Raw genomic sequence first — 7,957 nt, 5'->3', positions numbered from 1 at the left:
TTCTCCACCCTGGTCTCAAAAGACCCTAAGGGTAAAGGTCCTACAGCCTCCCCCAGACACGCAGACTTTTCTACTCCTCAATTAACCTCCTGGTGATTTTCTTTTTTCCTCCCCTTTTATCCAGTTGGAAGTGACTGTATTTGTATAAACGTGTGGTAACTTCAACAAGACGAAATTTAAAATTCCCAATTAAAATTTATTGAGTTGGTAAGAAATACAAGTTTGAAGCAAATGAAGAAAGCTAGCTTTGCAGAATACCCTGATGTTTTGCACAGCATTCATTACCCACCCCGTACAGTTGTCCATTAGTGACGTGAAATCAGCAGTGGCCAGGGGCAGATACAGTTGTCCAAAGTAACAGAAGTCCAACTCAACCTGTCCTTCACAGTTATTTGTGAAAGCAGAAATGAGTGACACATTGAATGATAAACTGCTTTATTTAAATTTATTAAAAAAAAAATATGTAAGGGTCCACTTGAAATATATGGGTTTACTTTTGGATGGTGTGGGTTAGCAGGCTCACAATTTTTTGGAAGGTACTCATCTGCATCCTTAAACGGGGAAAGGTGAGCATTATTACGAGAGCAGCAATGCTCCTGTTTCTTGGAGCAATTAAGACACACAAAGATGGAGTTAGATCATCATCCTGATAAAGTGAGACCAGAAAGAGGCTAAATGTTGAAGAAAAACTGCAATGTGGGATTTCTAGACCCTGCTGTTATCATTATTATGTCTTTTATTTTTTAATGCCTCTAAGTATTTTCTGTTGTCTCCAGCAGATGTTCCAGTTGGCTGGACACAAGCAAGCTCTGAGTGAGGAGACAAGTAGCTGTGTTAGCATGAAGATAAGCCCAAGGTAGTACGGCTTGTTTTACCTTGTCTACAAAATACGGTATACCCATGTGCTTAAATGAATCTCCAAGGGCAACCTAACATTTTGGAACTCTCGTGTATGGCTAGGACCAGAAAGACCACCAGAAGCAGAGTTTTAAATGGCCCCCCAAACTGGCTGCATAATCCACAGAATAAATAACAGTGTACAACAGGGTCACATTCTTTCATTAATGAAATTGAGTATTAGAGTTAGCACAACAGAAAGACTGTACAATTGAATTTACAGACTCTTCTGGTTTTGCATTCATCCTTTACTGACACAAGAAAAGAAAACCCTTCAGATTACAGCAGCAGCAACTCCAAATAACCTTGATTCAAGTTCCTTCCCCCAGAAAGAACAGTCAGAACTCTGAATATGATTGGAGAGGCTGTCAGAAAAGCCTTTTTTAAAGAAAACAATCTCTTCACTAAAGGGAAGAAAAAAATGCTTTCCTCAGTTATTTTTTTCAAATGATACAATTGTTTTTCTTGGGTATTTTTTCTGCCTTTAATGAAACACATGAAAGACTTTTGGTACTCTCTCTATATTCTATACATTATTCAGACTGTGGCAACTGGAATTCCAGTATCAGAATAAGGAAGAGTTGTCCCCGCACACTGAGAAGCCTCAGAAGCAAGTTCTAATATTTTCTTTACTTTTTAAACAAAGCTCACAGAGGTTGTTCTAAGGGTGATGCCTTTTGCCTTTCTTTCACTGTGCAGTTGTGTTCTGGTTGTTTTTCCTCCAAGCCTCTCTTTGAATAAAAATTTTTGTAACGCATGTTGGAGCATGTCTTGCAGCATAGCAGTAAGAAACCATTTAGTGTAACACTTTCTCTTTATTATGAAGTGCTACATTTTAAGAGTGGTGTCAATCAAAACAAATTACCTTGCACTCGGTATGTTGAGGGGAAGAACTACGCGCTGTGTTTCATCAGTTTTCAAAGGCAGTTCTCAGGTTACGTGTCTAATGCTAAGGTGATGTATTTCATATCTGAAAGCAAGTGTCAACAACCTTTCAGGAGAAAGCATAAAATACACCTCTGCATAAGATGAGTGCCTGCGGTTTTTTACCCACAGGGGATCAGGTTCAGGACCAATGCCTTATTGTGTGCTATGCTTCTGTGTAAGACATTTCGTGTCTTTTTCCACCAAATACAATCAATACTTTATATACAAGTACAACGTCATCCTAGATCACTGGGCTATGAGTTTTCAGACATGCAGCCTTATATTGAAACGAAGAGCTTGTACACTCAGTTGTGCACTGCCGTTCCAGAAGTAATTGACGTTTTACTTTCAGCAAGCTGCTTGGCACTGCAAGATCTGGTAATTGCAGTCTGCAGTTTCCCCACTTTTTGTCCCTCCTGCCTTGTGGAATGATATCTATAGCTATGTGAGAAATAATTACAAGTGCCAAAAAATAGCTGGGGGAGGGAGAATCTTTGTTTTCCTTCAGAAAGAGGAATGTATAACAAGCAAATGGCTTTTAGAATTATAACATCCACAGGAATATCATTTTGGTTCTCCAGAGTTGCAAATGTGGCACTTGTCGAAATTCATTCTTTCACTCTCATTCTGTTTTTTTAATTCATATATGTCCTGGTTTCAGCTGGGACAGAGTTAATATTCTTCCCAGCAGCGGGCACAGCGCTGTGGTTTGGATTTAGGGTGGGAGTGATGCTGATACCCCCTGACGGTGTAGTTGTTGCTGAGCAGTGCTGACACCAGGCAAGGGCTTTTCAGCTCCCCCTGCTCTGCCAGGGGCACAAGGAGCTGGGAGGGGGCACAGCCAGGCCCCCTGACCCCGACTGCCCCAAGGGCCATCCCATCCCATCCCATCCCATCCCATCCCACCCGGCGTCATGGGCAGTGTGGGAACTGGGGGGGTTGGCCGGGGGGCAGCCATCGCTGCTGGGGACGGGCTGGGCATCGGTCGGCGGGTGGTGAGCGGTTGCATTCTGCATCACTCATTTTGTGTATTATTTTCCCTTCCTTTTCTGTCCTATTAAACTGTCTTTATCTCAACCCACAAATTTTACTCTTTTTTTCCCACTTCTCTCCCCCATCCCACTGGGGAGGGGGAGAGTGAGCGAACGGCTGTGTGGTGTTTAGCTGCCTGCTGGGTTAAACCACAACAATGTATATTCTGCCTTATTTCAAAACTTATCAAAGGATACTTGCTTTAATCAAAGACCATCTAGTATAGGACATTTATTACCTGTGAATCAGAGTTAATTCATCATATAGGATATGGTGACATCATTACTCTGACTTCAGTTTTAAAAGTGTCCAGTGACCTTAATATTTGTATGCCAAGTGTTTGGCACAAGAAACCAAAGACATTCAGAGCTATACATAAATTTCATTGCATTCCCATTGTGTGTTGATCTGTGGATTTTCTCAAAGCATCATAAATGTCGACCTGTTCGGCATTAGCTGTTCTTTAGGATGGTGTCAGTGCTGACTTGGGTGTCTCTGCAAGGGCCAGTCTTGTTCAATATCTTTATCAATGATCTGGATGAGGGGATCGAGTGCACCCTCAGTAAGTTTGCAGACGACACCAAATTGGGTGGGAGTGTCGATCTGCTCGAGGGTAGGATGGCCCTGCAGAGGGACCTGGACAGACTGGATCGATGGGCCGTGGCCAACTGTGTGAGGTTCAACAAGGCCAAGTGCCGGGTCCTGCACTTCGGTCACAACAACCCCATGCAACGCTACAGGCTTGGGGAGGAGTGGCTGGAAAGCTGCCTGGCCGAAAAGGACCTGGGGGTGTTAGTAGATAGCCGGCTGAACATGAGCCAGCAGTGTGCCCAGGTGGCCAAGAAGGCCAACAGCATCCTGGCTTGTATCAGGAATGCTGTGGCCAGCAGGAGCAGGGAGGTGATTGTCCCCCTGTACTCGGCGCTGGTGAGGCCGCACCTGGAATACTGTGTCCAGTTTTGGGCCCCTCACTACAAGAAAGACATTGAGGTGCTGGAGCGTGTTCAGAGGCGGGCAACGAAGCTGGTGAAGGGTCTGGAGAACAAGTCTTATGAGGAGCGGCTGAGGGAACTGGGGTTGTTTAGCCTGGAAAAGAGGAGGCTGAGGGGAGACCTTATCGCTCTCTACAACGACCTGAAAGGAGGTTGTAGTGAGGTGGGTGTTGGTCTCTTCTCCCAAGTAGCTAGCGATAGGACAAGAGGAAATGGGCTTAAGCTGCGCCAGGGGAGGTTTAGACTGGAAATTAGGAAAAATTTCTTTACGGAAAGGGTGGTCAGGCATTGGAACAGGCTGCCCAGAGAGGTGGTGGAGTCCCCATCCCTGGAGGCGTTTAAAAAACGGGTAGATGTGGCACTTCGGGATATGGTTTAGTCTGGTCTACCCTTGATTAGTCTAGAGTGGGCTTGGTAGTGTAGGTTAATGGTTGGACTGGATGATCTTGGAGGTCTTTTCCAACCTGGATGATTCTATGATTCTATGATTCTAATTGCATCCTTTAAAGCAGAACTTCTCAGTTTGTGGGTCATGGTGCAGAGTAGGTTCTATCAATTGGCTGACAAGTAAATATATGTGCTCTGTGGAAGAGCACGAGTACCTGATGGGAAAATAAACCATATAGTTCTCAAATATGCCTTTATCACACGTAGAAGTCGCTATCAAACCATACCCAATGCTAGGGTACTCAGCCTTATTCTTGGGACAAGTGTCAAAGACAGACTAATACCAATTCAAAGTACGGGTTCCATCTTAGCTCTCAAACCCCACATGAACCAGCTGATCTGTAACTATACAACCAGCGACTTGCAGAGCTGGGGAACGTGCAGCCAGGACTGTTTGACTGGTCCTCCGAGTGAAGTCTGCTTTTACTTTTCCATGATAGATTCAAAATACCGGTTACAAACACTGTGTAGCACTCCAGTTTCTACAAAGCTTCTACAACCGCTCTTGTGTGTTTTCACGCAATTACAGATGAACTGAGAGGTTGATAAGAATGTCTGCAAACACCTCATTGATTTTCATAGTCTGGAACTGGGGTTGTTCAGCCTGGAGAAGAGGAGGCTGAGGGGAGATCTCATTGCTCTCTACAACTACCTGAAAGGAGGGTGTAGCGAGGTGGGTGTTGGTCTCTTCTCCCAAGCAGTTAGCGATAGGACGAGAGGAAATGGGCTCAAGCTGCGCTAGGGGAGGTTTAGATTGGATATTAGGAAAAATTACTTCACGGAAAGGGTAGTCAAGCATTGGAACAGGCTGCCCAGAGAGGTGGTGGAGTCCCCATCCCTGGAAGTGTTCAAAAAACGGGCAGAGGTGGCACTTGGGGACATGGTTCAGTCTGGTCTACCCTTGATTGGTTTAGTGTGGACTTGGTAGTGTAGGTTAATGGTTGGGCTGGATGATCTTAAAGGGCTTTTCCAACCTAAATGATTCTATGATTCTATTCTATGGCCTCTGCTGTCATACTAGGCCTGTATTTCTGCGTTAGATTAGAGTGATACTGTACAGAATGACTACTTGTTACTACAGTTTATATCAAACCTCTTTTTCAGTGCAGAGGTAAACAAAAGTAAATTAAATTAGGCATAGCCACCTGATAAGAAAAATTGATGTTACATCTAAAAAAGTTAAGACAAAGCTGCAGACAGGTCTAGATGAACTCAAGCAAAGCAAGTCTGACATGCCTCAGGCCTTGCAAACTCAGTGAAAGCCTGTGGCTCATTAATAGTAATGGCAATACTGTATTTACTGGCCTACAGGGTAACATCCTATAATACCAGGCCATTACTGAAATGACGACTCTGCAAATCAAAAATTTAGGAGCTATAGGTAGTATTACATGTTATTCAAATTCGGTTCCCAAAATTATTTTTTCTGCTTATTTGCTTGTGAGCTAGGCAAGGCTAGCAAGGCATTTGTTAAGAGTTTTAGAAGCCTTAGGACAAAATGTTTTAATTACTATGGAAAAAAAAAGAAAACCACAAGAGCAGCTTTGAGAGATAAATGGCAAAACTGCTGGGGAAAATTTGATTTTCATGGTGACAGTTCTGTAACTTTCTTCATATTAATGTGAATAGTGTAGTGTAATAAAGTAGCCTTAGTAGTAGGGTCACCGAAGCACCAGATTACAGCTGACAAGATAATATCTGTTACTGCTGGCATCATGTATACATGTTACAGAAGCTTCAGGCATGGACAAGAGCTGTATTTTGCTAGGTACTATGTAAGCATACACATAACCTCAAAGAGACTGCAAAATGATTGCTAAATGTCATTTCACTTGGCTGGTACATTTCTTGGAGGATTTTATTTCCATCGGAGTATATCTGAATACAGTTAAAGAAAAAGTGAGTAAGAGTACATGATGTCTCCTCTGTTAGTGTGCATTATTAAATTTCTGTGAAAAGAAAAGAGAAAGTAGATATTTTAAAAAGCCTTAAGTCAGGTAACAGCTTTTCTGGGTTTTGCCGACAATGTTCTCTGAAATAGCCATTTTCTTTATGCTTTTAATTTTTCTGTCTGAATAAAGTACCAAAACAATGGATAATTCACTTAGATTTCTGCTTTTCCTATTTGACCACTAGATGATGCTGTGACTCTTAATTGCAAATGATACTGTACTGTAAACATTTTCTTGTTATTCTTTTATTTTATAGAACTCTGCAGCATTTCAGATATGAAAAATTGGTATTTTCTTTCTTGTTCTTACACGCATTGTAGCTGTTACCATATATAGACTGGTTATATTTTATACAAACCCATATATCACTCAGCAGTAACTCTTTCTGCTAATATTGAGACTATCGTATGATTCTAGAAGCTGTGCATATATGTATTCTCCACAGATGCAGATGTGGACTGCTTGGAGTAAAGATTTTTGCAAAAAGTGGAAAGTATACTGAGATTTGATATATTTAATTCAGATTTATATTTCACTCTGTTAATCTGTCCTACATCATTAGTTAGAATGGTGTTTTTAGTTTCAGGCTTAGAATTTATTTTTCTATGCTCTGACTGCATCTAGGATTAACGGTGACATTTCTATTTTGCAACTGTTGCTAAAAAATGAGATGATCTTACTTATTTCTGTAGGCATTATTTCTGATTTCTGTTGCCGTTAAGTCATTTCCCTTTTTATTTTAAGAAGTGCAGTGGTTTGATCCACACTCTGGGGTCTCTTAGCCAAGAGCTCCATTAGACTTTCAAAGATGATGCCATTTTACTGGTGAGCTTCTCAAAGTGATTTCAAAAGAACAGCATTCTTTCACGTCAGCTAATTGTTTTTCACCACTTGCCATTTCTATGAACTCCTACAAACACTTTTTAATTTCTGCAGTAATTCTTCCATCTTCTTATGGGAAATGTTAACTGCAATGAGGTTAAATTGATTGCAGCAGACAAAGCATACGTACTCAACTATCCGCCTGCCATATAGGAGTGTTGAAGGCACGGCTCTATTCAGGTGATCCCCATAAGGCAAAACCAGTGCCGGAATGAAAACGGGTTGTACGATTCAGAACAGCATGTAAGCTGGGGCAGTGCCTGTCGGTTCCAGCATAAAGGAGGTTTGGAACTAGCTTAATATCAGTCAGCCTTTCCCACTGCTAGACATGCATGCAGTATGCTTCGCCAGTCAGAGATCTGGCTCCTATTTTCAATATGTAAGCAAGGAAGCTGCACTCTTTGAGAGGTGGGTAGCAGATAAAGCCTGGTATGCCCTCACTGAACTAGCGTCTGCTAGTCATGCTGGGGTCTAATTGGGAAATGGCCACATTGCACTGCAATGCCCACTTCACCGGGACATCGTTATGTCCACAGCAGGCTCCGAGTTGAGGTGTAATTCAACATTCATTTTAAAAGTGAGCTTCCTTTTTGCAAACTCATTAACAATTATACTGAAACTGAGCTCCTGTCACATAAGCATGCGAATTCTTGTTTTGGTGTGTGTCCTTACTAATTTACTTTGAGGTAGGCTTATATAAAGGACACCAAGTTGCAGTAGTTATGCTAAATATATAGAATATTACTCATTTTACTTCCAGGTATAAGCTTACTGGCACCTTCAAAGACATCTAAAACTGCCTTCCAAAAAAGTCATTATATACTTATA

The sequence above is a fragment of the Pelecanus crispus genome, chromosome 5 (genome assembly GCF_030463565.1).
Source record: "Pelecanus crispus isolate bPelCri1 chromosome 5, bPelCri1.pri, whole genome shotgun sequence".
NCBI classification, from domain to species: domain Eukaryota; kingdom Metazoa; phylum Chordata; class Aves; order Pelecaniformes; family Pelecanidae; genus Pelecanus; species Pelecanus crispus.
The sequence above is the reverse complement of the archived record's forward strand: the minus strand, read 5'-3'. Positions refer to the sequence as shown.